This window comes from Narcine bancroftii, chromosome 4 (assembly GCF_036971445.1).
Source record: "Narcine bancroftii isolate sNarBan1 chromosome 4, sNarBan1.hap1, whole genome shotgun sequence".
NCBI classification, from domain to species: Eukaryota; Metazoa; Chordata; class Chondrichthyes; order Torpediniformes; family Narcinidae; genus Narcine; species Narcine bancroftii.
Window position 1 is genome coordinate 315438244 of NC_091472.1, and position 13284 is coordinate 315451527.

General features: G+C 46.5%; 1 protein-coding gene and 1 long non-coding RNA gene across 7 annotated transcripts in view; one reads left to right on the forward strand and one right to left on the reverse strand.

The window, feature by feature from the left end:
* Positions 1-1324: 1324 nt before the first annotated feature.
* LOC138762290 (uncharacterized) overlaps positions 1325-13284 on the reverse strand; it is a 35352-nt gene continuing 23392 nt past the window's right edge. Inside the window, exons 2-3 of the long non-coding RNA XR_011356871.1 lie at positions 9882-9972; positions 1325-7745 (exon numbers count right to left, since the gene is read on the reverse strand). This is a non-coding gene — a long non-coding RNA (uncharacterized lncRNA). The remainder of the gene's footprint in view (positions 7746-9881; positions 9973-13284) is intronic.
* The window catches only part of spega (striated muscle enriched protein kinase a), a 341612-nt gene continuing 337867 nt past the window's right edge, over positions 9540-13284 (forward strand). For 2 of the 6 annotated variants that reach the window (XM_069936006.1, XM_069936008.1), the window contains exons 1-2: positions 9544-10139; positions 12753-12948. The gene's annotated coding sequence lies outside the window, so the exon portion shown is untranslated. Of the gene's footprint in view, positions 10140-12752; positions 12949-13284 lie in introns of all 6 variants that reach the window. The other 4 variants (XM_069936009.1, XM_069936004.1, XM_069936002.1 and 1 more) reach the window with 4 other exon arrangements.

Here is a 13284-nt window from a genome sequence, read left to right on the forward strand (position 1 = left end):
AAAAAAACTGACTGTGCAGTACAGAATTTTAAAAATCAATAAAGTTCACGAGTTAGAACCCTTTAATGAGTCCCTGACTGTGTTTGTCGTTGAGGAGTCTGATGGTGGAGGGGGAGCAGTGTTCATGAACTGGTGGGTGCGAGTCTTGTGCCACCGAGACCTCTTTCCTGATGGCAGCACTGAAAACAGAGCGTGTGCTGGGTGGTGTGGATCCTTGATGATTTTTGCTGCTCTCCGACGGCAGCGATCCCTGTAGCTGTTCTCAATGGTGGGGAGGGTTTTGCCTGTGTTTTCCTAGGCTGTATTCACTACCTTTTGGAGGGATTTATGCTCAGGATTATTGGTGTCCCCATACCAGACCATGATGTAACCGGTCAGCACACTTTCCACCGCCTATCTGGAGAAATTTGCCAGGGTTTCTGGTGTCATATCAAACCTCCGCAAACTCCTGAGGAAGTAGAGGTGCTGATGGGCTTTCTTCACAATGCCATTGGTGTGTTGGGTCCAGAAATGATCCTCCGAGATAGTGACTTCCAAGAATTTAAATGTTCTCACCTTCCCCTCCTTTGATCCCCCAGTGATCACTGGATCGTGCATCTCTGGCTTTCCCTTCCTGAAGTCCAGAATCAGCTCCTTGGTTTTGGTGACATTGAGTGTGAGGTTGTTGTTGGTGCACCATTCAGCCCTTCAATCTCCCTCCTGTAAGCTGACTCATCCCCCTCCTTTATACAATCAACTACAGTGGTATTGTTGGCAAATTTGAAGATTGTGTTGTTGTTGTATCGAGCCAGACAGTCATAGGTGTAAAGTAAGTAGACAAGGGGTTCTAAGAATGCAGCCCTGTGCTGCTCCGATACTGATGGAGATTATGGAGGAGAAGTTCTTGCTAATCTTCACTGATTGTGGTCTGGAGGTGAGGAAATCCATGATCCAATTACACAGATGGGCAATGAGTCCTTGGTCTTGGAGTTTTGAGGTGATGATGGTGTTAAATGTCAAACTGTGGTCGATAAAGAGCATCCTGATGTCTGCACTTTTACTGTCCAGGTGTTCCAGGGCTTTGTGTAGAGCCAGTGAGATTCATTGTTGCAAGGTGATTAATATGAATGTTTGCCCAATGACCCTGGTGCAAGACAACAGGTTTCATGACTTGTTCGTGACAATAAATTCTGATTCAGATTCTTATCCCTTTCATTTTTTTTAATATTTCTGTAAGATTCCCCCCTTTATCCTTCTCAATTCCAGTATATTCCCAGACGTTCATCTCCCCATGTTGATTAAAGCCCCCCCCCTCCCCCCCCCCACCATCTGTCATTTGGTAGTGTCAATTTTGGTGGCACTTTTAGTGGCACCCTTGGTGGTTCTCAAAGCGAATTCCTTCTCAGAAGCTGCCTCGATGCCCACAGCTGATTAATCCACCCTCTTTGTGGATTGCATAAACTAACAAATAAATTTTTAATTTTTAGTTTATCTGGTCCATGAAACCTGTGCTACCCAATTCCACCTGATTAATCTGCAAATTCCATGCGTTTTTGGAGGATAGGAGGAAACCGGAGTCTTCGGAGATTGTTCAAATTCCTCGCAGACAGCACTGGATTCCAACATGGGTCGCTGGCACTGTAAAAGCAACGCGCTAACTGCTACGACTGTGTTGCCCAGAGTTGTTGACCGTTCATGGTGTTCAACCTCGATCAGGGCATCCGGGTAACATACAAACTCAGACTCGAGGAGCAGCTGGAAAAATGTTCTGAAAAATGGCCGATGGAGTTTAATGCAGACAAGTGTGAGGTGTTGCATTTTGGAAGGACCAACCAAGAAAGGACATACACGGTGAATGACCGGGCACTGAGGAGTGCGGTAGAACAGAGGGATTCCTGAAAGTCAGAGGATTGTAAAGAGAGTTTTTGGCATATTGGCCTTCATAAATCAAAGTACTGAGGACAGGAGTTGGGACATTATGGTAAAGTTGTATAATGTGGAAAAATGGGAAGGAAATAGTGGGATATAGATTGGGTGCAGGTCCATATAAATAGTCAGATTGATAGTTTGGCACTGATTAGATGGGCTGAATTGGTGAGGCCAAATTTAGAGGATTGTGTGCAGTTTTGGTCACCAAACTACAGGAAGGATTTCAATAAGATAGAAAGAGTGCAGAGAAGATTTACTAGGATGTTGCCCGGACTTCAGGAACTGAGTTACAGGAAAAGGTTAAACAGGTTAGGACTTTATTCCCTGGAGCGTAGAAAAATGAGGGGAGATTGGATTTAAAATTATGAAGGGGATAGACAGAGTAAATGTAGACAGCTTTTTTCCACTGAAGGGAGGTGAGATATCAACCAAAGAACATGGGTTAAGAGTGAAAAGGGAAAAGTTTAGGGGGAACATTGATTGGGGTGGGGGGGAATGGGACTTCACCCAGAGAGTGGTGGGGGTGTGGAACGAGCTGCCAGCTGAAGTGGTGAATGCAGGATCAATTTTAGCATTTAAGGAGAATTTGGATGGGAGGGGTATGAAGGGTTATGGACCGGGAGCAGGTCAATGGGAGGGGAATGGAGGGAATACGGACTGGGTAAAGGTCAATGGAAATAGGCAGAATTATAGTTTGGCACAGACTAGATGGGCTGAAATGTCTGTTTCTGGCCTGAATGTTCTGTGGTTGTGAGTTAAAAACTTACCTCTGACATCTGCCCTAAACTTTCCTCCAGTGACCTTAAACAGATGTCCTCTGGTATTTGCTTTTGTGCCCTGGGGATTGTCCAACTTGTCGAAACCTCTTATAATCTTATAGATCTCTATTAAGTCAGCTCTCAAACATTGTCACTGGAAAGAAAAAAGCCTCAGCTCTGTCAACTTTGCTACATAAATCATGTTCTCCAATCCAGGCAATATCCTGGTAAAACTCCTCTACACCCTCTTCACAGCTTCCTGCAATGAAGCAGGCAGAACTGAAGACAATACTCCAAGTGTGGTCTAACCAGAGTTCTGTAGAGCTGCAACATTACCTCATGACTCTGGAATTCAATCCCTGACTAATGAAGACCAGTGTACCATGTACCTCCTTAACCACGCTGTCAACTTGCACAGAAACCTTGTGGGATCCTTCTGTGAAATGTTGTGTTTGTTTAAACCAAGGTGTTGGAAATAAAGGGAAACAGAAGCCCAGTAGGTCAGATGGTGTTTTGGATCATAGGCCATGTGTTTAAAGTCAAGGCAAGTCACGTCAAGTTTATTGTCATCTGATTGTACAAGTCCAACCCAATGAAACAGTGTTCTCCGATCGTCGGTTAGTTAGAAAGGTTCAGTCGTTAGGTATTAATTTTGAATTAGTCAAATGGATTCAACAGTGGCCGGAAGGGAGATGCCAGAGAGTTGTAGTGTATAACTGTCTGTCAGGATGGGAGGCTGGTGACAAGCGGTGTGCCTCAGGGATCTGTATGGGATCCATTGCTGTTTGTCCTATGCATTAATGATCTGGATGATGGGGTGGTAAATTGGATTAGTAAATATGCAGATGATACTAAGATAGGTGGAATTGTGGATAATGAAGAAGGATTTCACAGATTACAGAGGGATTTAGACTACTTAGAAGAGTGGGCTGAAAGGTGGCAGATGGAGTTTAATGCTGATAAGTGTGAGGTGCTTTATTCTAGAAGGAATAATCAAAACAGGACATACGTAGTGAATGGTCGGGCATTGAAAAATGCAGTGAAGCAGAAAGATATAGGAATGACGGTGCATCGTTCCCTGAAGGTAGAATCTCATGTGGATAGGGTGGTGAAGAAGGCTTTTAGTATGGTGGCCTTTATAAATCAAAGCATAGAATACAGGAGTTGGGAAGTGGTGTTGAGACTGTTCAAGGCATTGGTGAGGTGTGACGGATTATTTTATATTTTATTTTGTTTATAGATATGTTTTAAAGGAGATAAATTGTGGCAGGTGTTTTAGTGTAGGTCACATACAAACACTTTAAAGCAGATCTCATTTAAAATGTCAGAGCTCTGCTCAAGCCAGACAGTCCAGGCTCCGAGTGCCTTTGCAAAAACTTTAGAGAATGCCTATAAGGAGACTTTACAAGTAGGTGTTAATTGGACATGCTGTAGAGTAATGGGTTATTGTTTGGAAAGCAACAGATGAATGAACTCAGAAGATCAGGTCCAGAGAGAGAGAGAGAGAGAGAGAGAGAGAGAGAGTTCAGTTCTACAGTTCAGCAGCAGCAAATGGGACTAGAACAGGACAAGCTGACAAGCTTGTGGAAAACCCCATTTGGAAGATGGGATGTGAGTTCTTAGTTCAGCCTGGTCAAAGCCCTTGTGGTCCATACAAGAGGAGATGGCTGGCTGCATAATGTTTCACTTGAAATAAGGGAAACAAAAAGGAACTCTGTGGTGACCTGAAAGAAAGAGGTTATCATCTGGAGAAGCCTGATGGGGCAAGTTTCTTCAGCAAGATACTGATGTGGCTGATCAGAAGAAATCATTTTGAGTCCAATGAGCAACAAATCTCTCTCTGAAAAGCAACAAGAACCTTCCTGAGTGCTAATCATTTACCTTTCAAGCACCAAAGCCTGGTGAACTTTATAAATGTTAAATTCTGTGCACAGTATAAGAATTGCCTGCAACCAGTGAACTTGGAGGAGTGAGAAGAGAGATTGGACTGTGAATTAAAGAATTTTTCTGAACTAACACACACATTATATACAGGTACATTTAGAATTAGAAGGCATTAAGTTAGGTTAGTTAAGTTAATAGTGATAAGTTAAAGTTTGATCCTGTTTTCAAGTTTAAAGATAATTAAAAGCAACTTTTGTTTAAGTGACCATTTGTCTTGGTGAATTTCTATTGCTGCTGGGTTTTGGGGTCCTCTGGGCTCATAACAGAGGCCAAATTTAGAGTACTCTGTGTAGTTCTGGTCACCGAATTATAGGAAGGATATCAACAAGGTAGAGAGTGCAGAGAAGATTTACGAAAATGTTACCTGGGTTTCAGAATCTAGATTACAAAGAAAGATTGAGCAGATTTGGTCTTTATTCCTTGGAGCGTAGAAGGATGAGAGGGGATTTGATTGAGGTATTTAAGATTATGAGGGGGATAGATAGAGTTGATGTGGATAGGCTTTTTCCCTTGAGCACAGGAGAGATTGAAACAAGAGGTCACAAGTTAAGACTTAAGGGGCAAAAGTTTAGAAGTAACATGAGGAGGAACTTCTTCACTCAGAGAGTGGTGGCCAAGTGGAATGAATTTCTGGGAGAAGTGGTGGTGGCAGGGTCCATTTTGTCATTTAAGGAAAAATTGGACAGGTATATGGATGGGAGGGGAATGGAGGGTTATGGACAGGGTGCAGGTAGGTGGGACTAGAGGAGAGGGTTCAGTGTGGACTAGAAGGGCGGAGATGACCTGTTTCCCTGTTGTAATTGTTATATGGTGGGACTAAAGGAGGGGACTTGGTTCAGTGTGGACTAGAAGGGCGGAGATGGCCAGTTTCCCTGCTGTAATTGTTATGTGGTGGGACTAGAGGAGAGGACGGTTTGGTGCGGACTAGAAGGGCGGAGATGGCCTGTTTCCCTGCTGTAATTGTTATATGGTGGGACTAGAGGAGAGGACATGGTTCGGTGTAGACTAGAAGGACGGAGATGGCCAGTTTCCCTGCTGTAATTGTTATATGGTGGGACTAGAGGAGAGGACGGTTCGGTGCGGACTAGAAGGGCGGAGATGGCCTGTTTCCCTGCTGTAATTGTTATATGGTGGGACTAGAGGAGAGGACTTGGTTCGGTGTAGACTAGAAGGGCAGAGATGGCCAGTTTCCCTGCTGTAATTGTTATATGGTGGGACTAGAGGAGAGGACTTGGTTCAGTGTGGACTAGAAGGGTGGAGATGGCCTGTTTCCCTGCTGTAATTGTTATATGGTTTATATATAACACACAGACGCACAACCAGAAACAATAATAGTAAAAACGCACCAAAATGCTGAAGAACTCAGCCAGTATTTTCAGCGTTCGTAGGAGACAAAGATCTAATGCTGACATTTCAGGCCTGAGCCCTTCTTCAAGGAAAAATCTGAAAAGGCTGAAGCAGGATATATCAGAATGTCTCAGAATTCAAACAATGGGGGAGGAATCCAGACCCACAAATGTGTTAATTGGATGTGACGAGGGGAGAGGTGAGATTATGACTGTGCAAACGGAAATGGGAGAGAGCTGGAGATAGGGAAAGGTGAGGTGGGGGAGGGTGGGGGGGGGGGAGAAGGGATGGGGTGGAGTTGGGGGTGGGGTTTAATCAAAGCCAGAGAAGTCGATGTTAATCCCATCTGGTTGGAGGGGTCCCAGTCAGAAGATGAAATGGTGTTCCTCCAATTTATGGGTAGCCTGTCTGGCAGTGCATGAGACCATGGGCAGACATGTCAGCAAGGGAAAGGGGCAGGGAATTGAAATGGGTGGCCATTGGGAGATCCACACTGTTGTGGCGGACAGAGCCGAGGTGCTCAACAAAGTGATCTTCCAGTCCGCATCCAATCTCTCCAAAGTAGAGGAGACCACATTGATGCAGTGGATCATCCTTGTAGATTCACAAATGAAATGTTGCTTCACTTGGAAGGACTGTGGTGAGGGAGGAGGTGTTGGTGCAAGTGGAGCATCTCCTGTGGTCACAGAGGGTGGTCCTAAGGGGATGATGGGTGGGGAGGGAGGAGTGGACAAGGGAGTCACAGAGGGAGCGGTGCCTGTGGAAGGCAGAGAGGGTAGGAGAGAGACATATGTATCGAGTGGTGGGATCACATTGTAGTAGGTGGTGGAAATGGCAGAGGAGGATGTGTTGGATGTGGAGGCTGGTGGGATGGTTTGTGAGGTCAAGAGGAATCCTGTCCTTGTTGTGAGTGGGGGTGGAAGGGACCAGGGCAGATGTGCGGGTAATGGAGGAGATGCGGGTGAGTGCCAAATTGATGGTGGTGGGGGGAAAGCTGTTTGAAGAAGGAGAACATCTCTGATGATCTGGCATGGACGTCCTCATCCTGGGAGCAGGTGTGATGGAGATGGAGGAATTGAGAGAATGGAATGGAATTCTTACAGGGGACAGGGTGAGAAGAGGGGCAGTTGAGGTAGCTGTGGGAGTTGGTGGGTTTGAAGAAAATGTCTGTCGATACTTTGTCTCCCGAGATGGTGACAGAGAGATCGAAAAAGGGAATGTTGTTGGAGATGGACCAAGTGTTTCATTCACAAACCGACATAACATACGTACAGACAAACAATATATACACAGGAAAAATAAATAAATTAATATTCTTTCGTGAATATGAGAGTCTTGGACGGTCAGTGTGAGCAGATCCTTTGGATGTTCACCGTTCTCACAGCCAGTGGGAAGAAGCTGTTCCTCAGCTGGCTCTGATCTTCCTGGATCTCTTCCCCGATGGGAGAAGCTGAAAGATGCTGTGTGTGGGGTGGAAGGGTCCTCAATGATTTTGTGCAGCCTCTTCAGACAACAATCCCAGAAAATCACGGCAATGGGGAGGCGTGGGGGGGGGGGTGTGAGGTTGGGGTGGGGAGGGAGACTCCAGAGATCCTCTCTGCCACTTTTATGGTCCTGTGGATTGACCTTTCATTCATTTGTCTTCAGCAACTGTACCCCACTGTGATGCAGCCGGCCAGGAAGCTCTCGATAGGGCTCCTGTAGAAGGTTGACATAATGGTAGCCTTGCTCGCTTCTCAGGATGGGCGGTCACTGTTGCGCCTCCCTGACAAGTGAGGAGATGTTGAACTGGGTAAGAGTGAAAAATAAGTTAGTTTTCAAGTGTAGGGGAGGTAGGGGTCGTATGGATGGGAGAAAGGGAATGTTTTTCATCAGGTGAGACCAGAGTTGCAAAGGGAATAAGTCAGTGGTTTTCAAACTGACTCCAAACTCACAGCCCACTTTAAGTATTCCTATGCCGTAGGTGATCTGTGATGAGTAAGGGATTGCTTAAGGTGGGATGTGGGTGGAAAGAAAAAGTTTGAGAACCACTGTTTTAATCGTCCCTCATTGACTCGTCATGTGCAGGGATTCAGAGCTCCAAAGGAAATGGGCCAATGACAATTTTTCTCAAGCCAAATATTTCAGTAACAATGGGGTAGCAACTACTTTAAGTATTCCCTATGCCATCGGTGCTCTGTGATGAGTAAGGGATTGCTTAAGGTGGGATGTGGGTGAGAAGGGAAGGATGAGAATCACTGCTCTAGACCCAATTGTGACTGAAATATTTGGCTTGAGAAAAATTGTCTTTGGCCCATTTCCTTTGGAGAAACCGTGCACATAACGAGTCAATGAAGGATGATTAAAACAGTGATTTTCTAACTTTTCTTCCACTCCCATCCCACCTTAAGCAATCCCTTACTCATCACAGAGCACGGATGGCAGAGGGAATACTCAAAGTGGGATGTGAGTTTAGGGGGGCAGTTGGAAAACCACTGGGTAAGTAGTGGTCAAACAGCGGATGGGGACAGTGACCTGCAGGCGAGTAGATAGATCAGATCTGTTGGATGTTCACCCATCCTGCCAATAGATTTGGAGAATTCTCAGGAGATGAGGCCTCCTTCCCAATATTTCTGGATATTGTTTTTCTTGACATTTAACCACGCTCCCTAACTTCCAATCTGTGGAATGCTCATTGGCTGCACATGATCTCTTAAAGCCCCGCCAATCAAGCAACTAAATACATACCAATTAATTGTGAAATAGAGGTGGTTACGTGCAGGCCCACAGGCCTCTGTAGGTAGTTGGGTTTGAGGGAAAATGATAGAGCAGAGCAGGCTAGAGATGTCAGGTCTGACCTCCTCCTCTCCCCCCCCACCCCCAAGCCTGTGCTCCTGGTGGTGGAGACCTTGGAAGGGGCAAAGATTCATCCAGACCCCTGCTTTGCCTGCAAGTGGAGCCAGATGAAAGGTGGGGTGGGGTGGGGGGGGGGTCTGGGTGTTGGTGAAGGTGGGCTAAGGTCTGAAACCCAGCAACTGTACCTGGGATGGTTACAGAAACCGGCCGAGGGAAGGGCAGGGCTGGCAGCTCGTTGTGCTGGGACACGGACGTGCCACAGGTGGAGGGGAGATCAGGATGAACATCATGGCAGTACACGTTCCTGGTGGGGGAGGTTGTCCAGTGGGGCGATACGGGTGGAAATGAGGAATAAGAAGGGGTTGATCTCTTTGATGGGCCACAGTACAGCCCACGATGTAAATCTTCTCCACAAGAATCTAACCGTTCCCTCCCTCGCACCCATAACCCTCTATTTTTCTTATATCCATGTGGCTCTCTGAGACTTTTCAATCATCAAGGACCCACCCCACCCAGCACATGCTCTGTTCTCAGCTGCTGCCATCAGGAAAGAGATGTCGGTGCCACAAGACTCACACCCACCAGGTTCAGGAACAGCTGCTCCCCCCCCCCCCCCACCATCAGACTCCTCAACCACAAACTCGATCAGGGACTCATTTAAGACTCTGACTTGTGCACTTTATTGATTTTCTTTTTGTTCTCTCCGTACTGCACAGTCAGTTTATTTACAGTTCTTTATTTGCTTACATGTTTTATGCTGTGTGCAGTTTGTTTTTTCACTACCAATTAGTGGTAATTCTGCAATGCCTGCAGGTAAAAGAACCTCAGGGTTGTATGTGATGTCATGTATGTACTCTGACAATCAATCTGGAACCCTATTGAATCAGCCTCCACCACCCCTGGCAACGCATTCCAGGCACCCACTGCTCTCTGTGTTTTTAAAAAATCCCTGACATCTCCCCTAAACCTTTCTCCCCTCGCCTTGTGCAGATGTCCTCTGGTAATGGCCACGGCTGCCCTTGGAATAAAGATGCTGGTTGTCCACCCCATCAGTGCTCCTTATAATCTTATCCACCTTTATTAAATTACCTCTCATTGGTCCAGAGGGAAAAGTGCCATCTCTTGCAATCTTGCTCCGTGAGACGGGTTCTCCAATCCAGGCAGCTGGGGTAGTGGGCATCTGTTGAGGAGTACAATTAAGGAGGAAATCAGGAGGGTTGAAAGACGTGAGGTGGCTGGAGCAGATAATGTAGAGGCAAATCTCCAGAGATCCTGTAATAAGAATGAAAGGGAAACCAGAGGGAGAAAGATCGATGTGGTTGCCCATGGTGGACCCGCAGGAGATGGGTAAGATCTTAAAGTATTTTCATTTGTCATTTCTGTGGAGAAGCTCGTGGAACCCAGGAAATTCAAGGAGGAAGAGAGTTTTGGAGACTCATTACAAAAGGAGGTGTTGGTAGTTGTAAAACACATATACACAGTACAGGCCCTTCAGCCCTCAATATTATGCTGACCCATATGCTCCTTAGAAAAACCTGAACCCTGCCTACCCTGTAACCCTCTATTTTTCTTCCATCGATGTGCCTGACTAAGAGTCTCTAAAATGCCCCCAATGTTCCAGCCTCCACCACCACCCCTGGCAAGGCACTCCAGGCCCCCAGTTTGGAAAAATCTTACCCCTGACGTCTCCCCTAAACTTCCCTCCCTTCACTTTGTACCCACGTCCTCTGGTGTTTGCTGATCCTTCCCTGGGAAACAGGTGCTGGCCGTCCATACTGTCTATGTCAAAGGTGGATAAATCCCCAGGGCCTGTCAACGTGTATCCAAGGCCACTTTGGGAAGCTGGGGAAGAAATTGCTGGGGACTTGGCAAAGGTATTGGAACAATTATCAGCCACAAATGTGGTGCTGAATAACTGGGGGATGGCTAGTGTTAAGCAGTGCTCAACATCCAAGAAGCTGCAGGCTTCTAGTTACAAGATATCGGAGCAGAGGGAGGCCCATTGGCCCATCGAGTCTGCTCCACCATTCTGTCATGAGCAAATCCATCCTCCCATTCAGCCCCACTCCCCGGCCTTCTCCCTGTAACCCTTGGTGCCCTGATGAATCAAATACCTGTCAATCTCTGCCTTAAATACTCCCAATGACCTCCCTTCCACAGTTGCCTGTGGCAACAAGTTCCACAGACTCACGACCCTCTGACTAATGAAATGTTTCCACATAAAGTTTTTAAATTGATGCCCTTTTATTGTGAAATTGTGCCCTCTTGTCCTGGATTCCCCTGCCATGGGAAACATCCTTGCTGCATCCACTCTGTCCAGGCCTTTCAGCACTTGAAATGCCCCCTCCCCATCCTTCTGCACTCCCACAAGTCCAGTCCTGGAGCCAACAATTGTCCTTCATATGCTAACCCTTTCATTCCTGGTTTCATTCTAGTGAATCTCCTCTGAACCCTCTCCAACACCATCATGTCCTTCCTCAAATAAGGCCCCCAAAACTGTACCCTGGACTCCAAGTGAGGTCTCACCAGTGCTTTATGGAGTCTGAACACCACATCCCTGCTCTTGTATGCTATCCCTCTAGATAGGAACACCAGCATCGCATTCGCCTTCTTTGCCACTGACTCAACCTGGAGGATTACCTTGCGTATCCTGCATGAGGTGGGCATTCTGAGAGAAGGGTTCTACCTGCATTTGGAAAGGAAAGGACTGGGAAAGGAATAATCATCATGTGTGTGGGAATTTGCCTCAAATTTAACGAAGCTTTTGGCAAGGCAAACAAGAGGATCGATGAGGACAGAGAGGTAGATGTTGTCCTGACCTAACCAAGTGCTTTTCCGGGGCCCCATGTGCTTGTGACCAGGTGTGCTGTGGAGATGGCTGATGGATCTACGGTTGTTTGCCATTTGGATGACATTAAAAATGGTAGTGAAGGTAGTTTAAGCTGACCAGGTGATCTTTGTGAACCTGGAAAATGGGCTAAATCAGTGGTCCACAACCTTTTCCTTCCCACTCACATCCCACTTTAAGTCATCCCTCTGCCATCGGTGCTCTGTGATAAGTAAGGGATTGCTTAAAGCGGGATGTGAGTGGGAAGGGAAGGTTGAGAATCACTGCTCTAGACCCAATTGTTACTGAAATATTTGGCTTGAGAAAAATTGCCATTGGCCCATTTCCTTTGGAGTTCTGAAACCGTGCACATGACGAGACAATGAGGGACAATTAAAACAGTAGTTTTCAAACTTTTTATTTGCACCCACATCCCACCTTAAGCAATCCCTTACCAATCACAGAGCACCGATGGCATAGGGATGACTTAAAGTGGGATGTGAGTGGGGAAAGAAAAAGGTTGAGAACCATTGGTTTAAGGGAGAGGCTGGGACATGTCTCCCTGAAGGGTGATTGTGTAGAGAGGTTTATTAAATCCGGAGGGGAGTGGACAAGGTCACAGCTTCTTTCCAAAGAGTGGATGAATCTACTACTAGAGGGCATAGGGTTGTCAATAAGATGGAGAGCAGAAGTAGGGCAGTCGGCCCATCGAGTCCTCTCTGCCATTCCATCATGAGCTGATCCGTTCTCCCACTCAGCCCCACTCCCTGGCATTCTCTCCATAACCTTTGAGACCCTGACTATTCAGGCACCTATCGATCTCTGCCTTAAACATGCAAGGTAAGGGAGGGGGGGAATTAAAAGTGTCCTGAGGGGCACTTTCTTCACACAGAGGGTGGTGGATATGTGGAATGAGCTGCCAGAGGAAGTGGGAGAAATGGGGACATTTGTAATATTCAAAAGGCATTCAGACAGATAAATGGATGGGAGAGGTTTAGAGAGAGATGGGCAGAAGGCACTCAGTCATTGGATACTCTGCCCAACTCCCACCCCTCCCCCCTCACACTTTCTAAGTGTGATAAGAGGTACATTCTGGTCAGACCACAGGCTGATTTGGGAATTTGACTGTCCAGGAACACGGACGGCTGCAGAAGGTATCAAACACAGCCAAGTCCATCACAGGCTCCGACTCCCACCCATCGCAGACATCTACATGAGATACTGCCTAAAGAAAGTGGCCAACATCATAAAGGACTGTCCCATCATCCTGGTCACAACCTCTTCTCGCTGCTCCCTTCGGGCCTGAAGACCAGCGCCCCAAAGTTCAAGGTCAGTTCTTCTCCAATTGTTCCCATGCTGGAGAGCTCTTTGACTTCCACATTTTAAAATCTCCCTTCAACTGTCCAAATGGAATTGCTGAGTTTGGAAAATGTTCCCTCCCCCCCCAACTTGAGAGAAGTAAGGTGATCTGCTGCATTACTGGGAGTTGTAGTAAATGCATCCCTGCCCCTTTCACCCTGGGTGAGGCAGAGCGGAAATGGTTTTAAAAAAATGAATGAAAGAGACAAATTGGTGTAGGAAGTAAGAGAGATGGCGAGGACAGGCAGGAAGAGAGAGAGAGAGATTGAGAGGGACTATTGAGAGGGAGAATTAAGAAAGTTGTGC